This window comes from Phyllobates terribilis, unplaced genomic scaffold (genome assembly GCF_046119375.1).
Source record: "Phyllobates terribilis strain yellow unplaced genomic scaffold, ASM4611937v1 Scaffold_1__5_contigs__length_1240528914, whole genome shotgun sequence".
Taxonomy (NCBI): domain Eukaryota; kingdom Metazoa; phylum Chordata; class Amphibia; order Anura; family Dendrobatidae; genus Phyllobates; species Phyllobates terribilis.
The window spans coordinates 335,876,478-335,888,758 of NW_027362761.1; the positions used below are offsets into that span (position 1 = coordinate 335,876,478).

General features: G+C 41.5%; 1 protein-coding gene across 5 annotated transcripts in view; it reads right to left on the bottom strand.

Moving 5' to 3' along the window:
* The window catches only part of ADGRD1 (adhesion G protein-coupled receptor D1), a 1,511,981-nt gene that overhangs the window by 1,205,166 nt on the left and 294,534 nt on the right, over positions 1-12,281 (bottom strand). The window lies entirely within an intron of this gene.

Sequence of the window (12,281 nt, forward strand, 5' to 3'; positions counted from 1 at the left end):
AACACACGGGTGTTCGACGAACCGAACCGAACTCGAACACTACGGGGGTGGCTCAACACTACTCCATAGTTCAGTTCGGGTATCAGAACTGTGCCCGAACTTCAACCAGAACTGTAACCCTATTGAAATTAATGGTGACCTGAACTTTGGAGTCAGAAAATCTCACTCTCTCTGAACTTCACAGTTGGGGTTCACTCATCTCTAGCCTCTAAATATAAGCATGGCAATGTTCCTTTTGTAATGATCACACTGCCAGCAGTACATATAGTAAGACACACATGTAAATGCACTGCTGAAACATAGTAGTAGGGCATAGGTTCATAGCTTTGAGTTTCTCCAAGAATGTTTGGAATAACGTCCCTGTCTTCAAAACCAGTGTGCAGATGTATCTATAAGAATTGATAGTGTTTGGAAGGCAAAGGGTGGTCACACCAAATGTTGATTGTATTTAGATTTCTCTTTTGTTCATTTACTTAGCATTTTGTTAATTGATAAAAATAAACTATTAAGACTTCTATATTTTAAAGCATTCTTACTTTGCAGTATTTTTTCCATACCCGCCTACAACTTTTCTATCTGGAAATTTAAAGGGGTAATCTGGCACTACTCACTTCCGCTTCGAAGGTGAGCAGGGTCACTGATCCCACATCTATAGATCTCTGCTGGCTCGTCTGCGCAAGCGTCAGGTGTACTAGGAACCAGCCAGTTAATTACTGTCAGCAGCTACATTGGCTACACATCTTGATTTAAGGAAATTATATGGATGTATTGCATGAGTCCACATTTCTGTATTTTTATCTGATGTACTGTACTGTATATTAACGTAAAAAAATCTGATTAACTTAAAGCTACTGAAAAGTAACTATAAGTGACTATAATTTCACATGAATAATCGCACTACCTGGTGCCCTCCACTCAGATTGGTTTTCCATAAATCCTGTTTCCAAGATGGCTGCCATAGTGGCAAGGGGGTTGTAGTTGTATGTTTAAACCATGCCTATCCCTCTTTTACTACCCAACAGCAAAGGAAGGGTAAAGAAGGTGTGATTTAGACTTACCACTGAACTCCCAATACCAATGTGGCGGCAGGAGGAACTGAATGCTGATTTGAGCAGAGGAGACTGCAGAAGACCAACAGAGGTCAACAGGTATGGTGACTATACATGTGAAATGTATGGTTACTTTTCAGTCCCAGTTTGGAGGGTAGCTATAAAGGGGTTTTCCTCACTTTTTTCCTATATATCACAATTATGTGTTTATATAAAACCAAAGATTTGTACAACCTATTTCCACCTGGACCTTGGACTTGGGACCCTTTCTGCAGCTATAACTGCTTCCATTCTATATGGCACTGACTGCACTTTCCAATAGAGGATCACTGCAAAAAATGCATAAACAGTCAACCCTACAGAGTTTTAGCTGTGTACACCGCTAATTAAAATCTCTCTAAATACTAATAAATATTCATAGACAGAAATATAAATTTACCCTGTGAAGGTTATTTTGATCACTCAACTGCATTTCGCAGAAGTAATGGTCAACTCTGAGATTCTTAAATAACCTGCCAACAGTTGAAATTTCTGCCATGAGAAAATTACAGTCCTCGCTTCGTAGCTCTTGCTGTACAAATCCACTGTCAGTCATTTGGCTTTCTGTTTTCTAATCTCAGAAAAGGTTTAAATAGCACTCATGCTTTTCAGAGAAGTTAGGTATTGAGCACAACAAAGAGGAGACAACGTCAGAAGGATATTTACAACTGTTGTTATTTGGGAGTTTCGGGGTGGAATATATAATTCATTTTTATCTATCTGTACCACCTGTTGTTGACAGGGGAAGGCAGACCTGGTACAGATGACCATGAACTATGCGTAAAAACATGGTTAAATACATGGTGAGGACATGAACAATAATTCACAGTCTTATATATAAATACATATATAAATTCTTATGTATCTAACAATCTTGATAACGCCATGTACCTGTCACTCAAAGCATCAAGATCGAATCTCAGAATCAATGTTTTTTGCTTTATTTTATGCAAAGCTTTGGGTTTTATAGCAGTTAATCCCTGTCTTCCAATCACCCTTCAATCCTTCTTTCACCTCAAAGTCTGATCAGGGTCATAAAGTCTGATAGCTATAATATCCTCACCGAATACCTCTCTTTTGTATGGACAGTCCCTTCTTTCAATCCAAAGCCCTCTGTCCCTTTTTAATCCTTAGATAAATCCTCTCCTTAACCCAATATGATAATTACAATATAATTTGATGCATTTTAAACATTAAAATTTTCTATATTCAAGCTTTGACTTTAGTGATAAATTTTAAATGTAAAACTATTCAAGTGTATAGATATGCATAAAAAAATACATTTTGACACTGTAGCATCGGCGTCTCTGCCTCCTGCCGGGCAGAGACGCAATTCCCCTCACCGCCACTGTCCTGGTCCGGCGTCTTCCGGCTCCCGTCCTGCAGCTACTGTGGCGCGCACTGCGCGCAGCTTCTCGTCTACTGTGCTTAGAGCGCGCTCCCTCCCTCTTAAAGGGGTCCCGCGCGCCGTCCTAAAAAGTCCCCGGCCAATGGCCAGAGGACTTCCCTTATTTAAAGCACCTCCTCCAATATGGAGGTGCCTGTGCAATGGTTGTTGTTCCGTGTGCTAACACTTGCTTCAGCCCTCAGGTCCCGCTGTCTGTCCGTCCTGCCTGCCTGTCTGCCTGTCAGTCCTGCCCGCCTGTCTGCCTGTCAGTCCTACTCATCAGTTTGCATGCCAGTTACCTGCCGTGCTCACCAGCCTGCTTACCTGGAAGCACCTGCCTGTTACCTGTTGTGCCCGCCAGCCTGCTTACCTGGAAGCACCTGTCTGTTACCTGTTGTGCCCGCCTGCCTGCCTACCTGGAGCACCTGCCTGTTACATGTTGTGTCCGCCTGCCGGCCTACCTGGAGCACCTGCTTGTTACTTGTCGTGCCCACTAGGTTGTCGACCCGGACCACCCGTCAGCCTTCCAGCTGTGCTCATCCGCCGTACCGGTCAGTTCCTGCCATCTGACCAGTGGGAGTCACCTGCTCTCACACAAGCTCGGTCCCAGAGTGGCACCTGGTCCCCCTGCTCGGTCCCTCCCTGGTTCACGGAGTCGATTGAGCCGCCGTGCGACCTTGGTCAGGCCGAGTAGGTACTTAGTCACGCCCCTCTGGTTCCTCCTTGCACCAAAGCACAGAGGTTCCACCACTCGGACCCGTAACAGACACCATGAGCAATGTTTTGCTTTTTGACCATCCAAGAAGGTTTGTGATATATCACTAATTTTCACACTAGAGATCTACTTTAGATGCCTAGTAGTGTTGCACAAGCGTGCTCAGTGAACCCTTTCACCGATCACGCTAGGGTGCTGCCCGAGTATTTTTGGCATGCTTGACATCTATGCCCGAGCCGCCGCGGCTGCATGTGTCATGGCTGTTAGATAGCTGTGAAACATGCAGGGAAAAATCACACAGGTCCAGACAGTGAGAGCAGTGATTAGAATACCTGATCTGAAAGCAGATGATGCTGGAGCTGGTGATTTTGCAAGATTTAAAACAGTTACTTGTCAGAATCTGAGAGGGAGGGGGGATGAGCATCTAACTGCAGTATACAAATCAATGGACTGGAGAGAGATGACTGGTATGTTAGGAGTTATCCCCTCTACAGGAATGTAACTACAATGTACTGTAGGTCAGGTTTTCGGTTGGCACTAGTGGCCAAGTTCCATGGAAATCCGCTTTACACTATGGAAGATAAAAACACTCACAGAAGGAAAATGACAGCAGAGAGAAAAAGTAAGTCAATTGCAAACTTGCTTATTTTCATGCTGTCTAACTAAAGTAATTTAATAACTTGTGAATACCCTTTAAGCATGACAGTGAATTGTTTTAGGCTTGAATGAAACTGTATCATAAGGTGCAATAGGATACATGCTCTTTAAAGAAAAATTGTAAACGTAAACTTCCTTAACTCTATAGCAGATTTGTATGCATCATATGCTTCCAATGTCTAATGCTTTATTTTACCAGCTTGTAATCATATTATTATTATTCAGGTCACACTTTGGCATTTCCATTTGGATCATTGTACATCTGGCATTTTGAAATGGCAACATTTGTATAGTTCCCAATCCTAGGAAACATCAACAAGATTTAGAAATATGCCTACGAGCCAGTTTTAGTATGTGTTATTCCTTCTATACTTTATTATAATACCATTCTATGCCATTAATCTTTGCTTTATAAAGCATCTGTCTCCATTACACACCGTAAAATGGTCGCATAGTAATGTTTATGAGCTAATTCAATTTTTAATAACCAAATCACAGGAAAGTATTTTTATTTTTCTCTGCATTCTTTAGTATTTCTACTTGAAAATATGTATCTTATTCTACTTAATGAATGAAATCTGATTGTGTCTTAGGAGTTGTGCTTAAACACTCATGCAGATGATTACCTTAAAGTGGATTTACATTTATAATTTTTTGAAGCCTTGAACTTGCTCTTGTTTAAAATAAGAAACAGAGCTGTACTTACTGACCTCAGCTCCAGGGCTGGTTCACTGTCATTGCTCCTAGTGATCGTTTACAGGCTGAAGTGGTGATCTCATGTCATGACTACAATGCACATCACTGCTACTTCAAGAACCGCTCGTGCTGGAATCCCCAGGCCTCTCACGCTATGCCAGGACGTCTGGTTTTCATGAGACCCTGTAGGGCTCTGGACAAGTGAGCTGAAAGTCACAGCATTATGATGTCATGATGTGCGCTGTGACCTTCCGAGCGCATTTTGGGGATTCCAACACATTTGGTGAATGTGGATTTTTTTTTATTAAATTTGAGTAGAATTCAATTCAACTCAAATTTATTTGCTCATCTCTAAGCTTGAATTGTCTTTTCATTTCTCATACTCAATATTTCACAGACATAAGTAAGGACAAGAAGAGTACATTACGTACTCCAGGGATTGCTACAACCGGAGAAAGACTTATTCAGCTTCTGGTCTCTTTGGTCATGACTTTTTCCTTCTATGCGCCTCACCATAATTGATGAAATCTTTACCACCAAAGATCTCCACACAGTTTGAGATGCACCATCATAAAGCATGAGCCTGCAAGTGTTCCCACTGTTAATCTACACCGCATTCCAAATTGTTATGAAAATTGGATTTAAGTGTCATAAAGGTGTAATTTTTTGTTTTTCAAATAAATGAATCAATGGTATGGTGTGTCAGGGCTTTTTGGATCACAGAAATCAATCTCAAACACCTGTGATAATTAGTTTGCCAGATGAGCCCAATTAAATGAAAACTACTTAAGAAGGATATTCCACACTATTGAACAGGCCAAAAGTTTCAAGGAATATGGGAAAGAAAAGAGATCTCTCTGCTGCCAAAAGGCATCAAATAGTACGATGTCTTGAACAAGGTATGAAAACATTAGATATTTCATGAAAACTTAACCATGATCATTGTACTGTGAAGAAATTTGTGGCTGATACAGATGGTTTGAGCAGATAAGGGCATAATGAGTAAGGTTTCATCAGGTTACAAGAGCAGTTGCTAAAATACCATTACAAAGCAGCAAACAGGTATTTGAAGCTAATTGTGACTTTGGAGTCCCAAGAAACTCAAGGTGTAGGAACCTCCAGATGCTTGCAGTTGTGCATAAACCTACTTTCTGTCACCCCTAAACAGTGCTTACAAGGAGAAATGGTTTTAATGGGCCCAGACATACATGAAGACTAATTTTAAAACAGTCTTGTTAATTGATGTGTGCCGTGCAACCCTGGATGATCCAGACTTATGAGGGTGGGAGGCAGTTCAAATCAAAACAGCAGCTCTGGGAGGCTTTTCTGAAATCCTGCAAAGCAATTCAAGCAGAAACTTTCCAAAAACTCACACGTTCAATGGAAGCAATAGTGAAGGTGATGTCAAAGAAGGAGTCCTATGTTAATATGTAACTTGGCCTGTTAAGATGTTTTTGATTGAAACAAATCTGTTGTGCGTAATAATTTGGAACCGTGCATTTTGAGTTTTTTCGTTTTGAAAAAACTACCGTTATCATTGGAAGTTTGCCCAATAAAATGTGATTTATACTCTTAGGGTTGATGAATTGAACATTATCATTGAACACATTTGCATCAACCATTTAGGAAAATCAAAGGAAAAATAGCATTTGCATAATAATTTGGAACGCGGTGTAGTCTTACTTTACGTTATTGGCATATTTGCAGGCTTAGGTGTAAAGTCATGGTATAAAATTCTGGATCTGAAAATGCAGGGAGTTAAGAGCTGCTAAAATACAATAAAACCAGTATAGCGAAAGTGCCACAGATGTGCATTTTACAGAGCATACTTCTGGTAACGGAGCCGTCACATAATGAACATGGTAATAACAGTATATCTTGTAATAATTAGAGTGATAAATCATTGCTGAGACATGTTTACTAGGTGCCTTGCTAAGCCTATAACTAACATAAATACCTTCAAAAGACTTAATAAAGATTCGATTAATGATATCATTTATTTTGTTCTTTTCCGGAGGCAGGCTCACTTTACTTAACACAATTACACATCCAGGTCTGTCAAACAAGGCCTTTATTATAGCTTCCTGGCTGGGTTACATTTGGCGATTGACAAGGAGATGCTTAAAGCATGTCGAGTTTGCATTGATTGGTATCATCAATAAAAATGAAAAGGTGAAACCATTAAAAACTAGTATCTCCATACTGTTTGAACAATAAGGAAGATTTTATGAAGGGCATCTAATTGACATCAATTATTGTATGCCTCTTACAACACTATAAGCCACAGTATTAAGTAAGACCCTTTCCCTCTGTTAAAATTAATTGGATTAATAGATCCATTGGCATGTTTTGTGGGCATTAATAATGGTAGGTATCTTTACCTAGGGGAGAGTAGTACTCGCTATAGAAGTGTGATGAAGGGTGCTGTACAACAGGAGGGAATGGCCCAGCGAGTGGGGGAGAGTAGTACTCGCTATAGAAGTGTGATAAGGGATGCTGTACAACAGGAGGGAATGGCCCAGCGAGTGGGGGAGAGCAGTACTCACTATAGAAGTGTGATAAGGGGTGCTGTACAACAGGAGGGAATGGCCCAGCGAGTGGGGGAGAGCAGTACTCACTATAGAAGTGTGATAAGGGGTGCTGTACAACAGGAGGGAATGGCCCAGCGAGTGGGGGAGAGCAGTACTCGCTATAGAAGTGTGATAAGGGATGCTGTTCAACAGGAGGGAATGGCCCAGCGAGTGGGGGAGAGTAGTACTCGCTATAGAAGTGTGATGAAGGGTGCTGTAGAACAGAAAGGAATGGCCCAGCGAGTGGGGGAGAGTATTACTCGCTATAGAAGTGTGATGAAGGGTGCTGTACAACAGGAGGGAATGGCCCAGCGAGTGGGGGAGAGTAGCACTCGCTACAGAAGTGTGATGAGGGGTGCTGTACACTGTACAACAGGAGGGAATGGCCCAGCGAGTGGGGGAGAGTAGTACTCGCTATAGAAGTGTGATGCAGGGTGCTGTACAACAGGAGGGAATGGCCCAGCGAGTGGGGGAGAGTAGTACTCGCTATAGAAGTGTGATGAAGGGTGCTGTACAACAGGAGGGAATGGCCCAGCGAGTGGGGGAGAGCAGTACTCGCTATAGAAGTGCGGAAAGAGAAGAAACACCTGAAGATCTTAGAGTGCTAATATTTGCTATATTGCTGCATTTTTTCATATGTTGATGTTTGATGCAATTGTTTAATGTGATTAATCTCCCTCCATGCACATGTTTAGTCCAAGTGAAAATAACAGTGTAGCTGCATGACACAGAAAAGATAACAGCTATACACCCTGCAGAAGGAAGAAGTTCAGACATAAGAAGAGTTACTTCCTGGATGGAGTGAGTCAGCAGTTAGGCTATGTGCCCACGATGCAGAAATGTTCAGGATTTTTTCCTGAGCGTTTCTGCATCTCCCTGGCAGAAAAAAACACATGCGGATTGTACATGCGGATTGTACATGCGTTTTCCTGCCAGGGACAAGCGGAAGTGAAGCGTTTTTCACATGCATTTCCGCATGCGGGTTGTCAAGCGCTTTCCAAGCGATTTTAGCATCACTTGGAAAGTGCTTGTCAACTAGGTCACACTATATAAATCCATGCAAACGGCATGGATTTATATAGTGTGACCCGAGAGAATGTAAAAAAATAAAAAAATAAATATATACTTACCCTCTGATGGCCCCCGCAGTCTTGCTTCACCGTCCCAGCTGCCGGCAGCGGTACACTGAAGGACCTGCCGACGTCAGCGTCGCGTGACCCGTCACATGACTATGACGTCAGCGCAGGTCGTTCAGTCGATCGCGAACTGCCGGCAAGCAAGGAGGAGCGCAGCGCCGGCCGCCAGAAGGTAAGTATACATTTATTTTTTATTCTTTTTTTTTACAGTTTTCTATGGTACCCAGGTCCGGAGGAGAGTCTTCTCTAGACTTGGGTACCATCCGCACATTAGAATGCATGGAATGCGCATCTACATATACAGTGATGCGTAATCCATGCAATCTAATGCAAGTCAATGGCAGTGAAAACGCAGCACTTCCGCAAAATAATTGGTAGTGCTGCGTTTTTTTCCGCAGCATGTGCACAGCACATGCGGATTATCATTGGGGGACATGGCTGGCCTTCTACCATGCGTTTTTTAAGCGTTTCTGCAGCGTTTTTGCTGCTGCGGAAACGCTTAAAAAATGCATCGTGGGCACACAGCCTCACAGTGGCATGAAAAAGTTTGGGCACCCGTAGTCAAAATTACTGTTATTGCAAGTTAAGCAAGTTGAAGATGAAATCATCTCTAAAAGGGCTAAGGTTAAAGATGACACATTTCATTTCTATTTTAGGCAAAAATATAAATATATATATTTTCATCTTTTACATTTTAAAAGTTACAAAAAGGAAAATGGGTTAATGCAAAACTGTTGGCACCCTGCATGGTTAGTACCTAGTAGCACCCTATTTTGAAAATATCACAGCTTGTAAATGCTTTTTGTAGCCAAACAAGAGTCTTTCAATTCTTGTGTGAGGGATTTTCATCCATTCTTCCTTTGAAAATTCTTCCAGTTCTGTGAGATTCCTGGGTCATTTTGCATGCACTGCTATTTTGAGGTCTAGTCACAAATTTTCAATGATGTTCAGATCAGGGGACTGTGAGGGCCATTGTAAAACCTTCAGCTTGCGCCTTTTGAGGTAGTCTATTGTGGATTTTGACATGTGTTTAGGATCATTATCCATTTGTAGAAGCCATCCTCTTTTCAACTTCAGCTTTTTTACAGATGGTGTTATGTTTGCATTGAGAATTTGTTAAAATTTCATTGAAGCCATTCTTCCCTCTACCCATGAAATGTTCTCAGTGCCATTGGCTGCAACACAACCCCAAAGTATAATTCATCTACCCCCATGCTTAATGGTTGGTGAGATGTTCTTTTCCTGAAATTCTGTGCCCTTTTTTCTCCACAAATACCTTTGATCATTGTGGCCAAAGAGTTCTGTTTTAACCTCAGAGGTTTTGAAGACTTGTTTTCAAAATGCATCAGGCTTGTTTATATGTTCTTTTGCATACTTCTGATGCTGAATTTTATGGTGAGAATGCAGGAGAGGTTTTCTTCTGATGATATTCATATTTGTGCAGGTGTGTCTGAACAGTAGAATAATGTACCACAACTCCAGAGTCCGATAAATCTTTCTTAAGGTCTTTTGCAGTTAAACAGGGGACCTAATTTGCCTCTCTAGCAATCCTATGAGAAGCTCTCACTGAAATTTTGCTTGGTCTTCCAGACCTTATCTTGATCACCACTGTTCCTGTTAACTGCCATTTCTTAATTACATTTCGAACTGAGGAAAGGGCAATTTGAAAATGCTTTGCTATCTTCTTATAGCCTTCCCCTGCTTTATGGGCCTCCACCATTTTGATTTTCAGAGTGCTAGGTAGCTGCTTAGAACCCATGGCTGCTCTTTTTTGGCACAAAGTTAGAGGAAGCTGGGTTTTTATAAAGCTGGGAAATTTTCAACACCTGGCCTTCCCTAACGATGATAGTAAACAAGCTCTAACCCTAACAGGCTAATAAAGGTCTGAAACCTAGGTCAAAGTTATCTGAGCACACAAATCTCCAAGGGTGCTCAAACTTTTGCATTGGTCCATTTTCCTTTTTGTAATTTTTAAAATGTAAATAAATGAAAAGATTTTTTTTTCCTTAAAATACAAAGGAAACATGTAATTTTTAACTTTAGGCCTTTTAGAGATCATTTCATCTGAAATTTGCTTAACTGTTCACAATAACAGTAATTTTGATCAGGGGTGCCCAAAGCTTTACATGCCACTGTAGTAGTGAAGAGAATGAAGCCAGTGAAAGTGGAGTGACAGACTAGGCATAGGTGTGAGTGTAAGGAAGAGATTTTCTGAGGTAGCATGCCCTGTAACTGTACTGGAAAAAGTGACAGTCTGCATCTTAAAGGGAATCTGGCACTAGTATCAACCCTCCTAAGCCACTTGTATGGACATGCAGGTCATAGGAAGCTGAATAAAATGATATCTTGATATCTGCGATCTGCTGTCTTATTCCAGAGAAATCCACATTTTTCTTATATGTAAATGACGTCTTCCGGGCTATGGGGGGGTGTTACCTGGAAGATAACTCTGCCTCATGAGCTTATTTTATATAAAAGGGGGCATTACCCGTGTGAGACAAGTAATTAACATTCAACAGGTGAAATGAAATTTGTCTTCTTGCAAATATATTTTTTTGCTTCTCTCTGAGCTCTGCTGTATTGTAACAATATTGCATCACTGTCAGCCTGTGAGCTGGAGGCTGAAGCTGAGAGGAACCTGCAGATATGTCAGTTATAATCACACACAGATCAGTAGTGAGATCTGGAGAACAGAAAGCGGCCATTACTTGTCTCACACTGGTAACTCCCCCTTCATGTAAAACAAGATCTGGAGGTAGAGTAATCTTCCAGGCAGCGTCTTCCCCATAACCAGGAAGAGGGCTTTACATAAAGTGATAACAGATGATTTCTCAACAACAAGGCATCGGATATGAGGCATACAGGGAGGACTTTTTTCGCTATTCTATAACCTCTATTCCCATATTAATAGTTTAGATAGGTCAAATGTGGTGACAAATTCTCTTTAATATTGCTGGAATATGCTGGATCCTGGAAAGTGGAACAGACAAGGAAGGAGAGCTCAGCTTAAATGGATACGGCCGGGAGCTTGAGGAGTTATAGCTGTGTGTTTTGGGTAACCCTGAGCCAGTAATAGCAAAGTGGGGCTGAAGAAGCAATGTGTAGGCCAGGCCTGGGGGTCTTAGTGAAGAAATATTGGACATGCCAGGCTGCAGCAAGTGTACTGCACGTAATTGAGCTGTAGCTGGTTAACTAGAGTAACTCCATTTCAACTACAGTCACTGTAGTTGAAATACAGTAATCAAGTCAGGCATACCGTATTGCTGAAATGCTGTTGCTAAAAAGAGATTTGCAGCCACATGTGACCATTATGCCTGGGCCTCTGTGTAAAACAGAATATGTGAACAACAACGTTTGTACCTGCTACCTACTGTATATATTTTTCACTAGTTCCAGCAATAAAGTTCACTTTCCCATGCAACCCACACGGCTATACAAGATGTCGTACATCAAGAATATAAATTGGGCCACAGTGGAGAAAGTAAAATTCTCTTTTCTGAATCACAGTCAGTGTAATGTGTTCCAGGTAAAGGACATTAGCCCACCAGCATAACAGAGAGACAGTACAAAGATTGTTACAGCACAGGGGATTAGAAAGGGTTATTTCTGAGTCAAGACTGCATTTGCTAGCGAAGTAAAAGTCAGCTCACCAAGAGCGTGGAGATACTCACTTCACAGGGAGTCTGTATGCTGATGCCTGACTGTGAGGAGAAGTGCCATGTTAGAAATGGTGAAGAGATTGGTTCCTGAGTCTGAGGGATTAATACTCAGTAACTGTGAAAATAGGCTTCTGGAGTGCACAAGTTGCAGACAGCATTGAGAGTGTGTGCTGTGCTGCATGGTCAGTGCTGTGTAGAATGTCGTGATTGACAGCTGATAATATTCCTTTTGTCATCTCCGAGTTGAGTACAATATTACCACCAAGGAGCACTGTAAGTTGCATATTTTAACAGACACATCCAACACCAACAACTAACAATCCTAGTTTAGTGAGTAGCCATGAAAATTAGGTCATGACAACAAGTTATAATT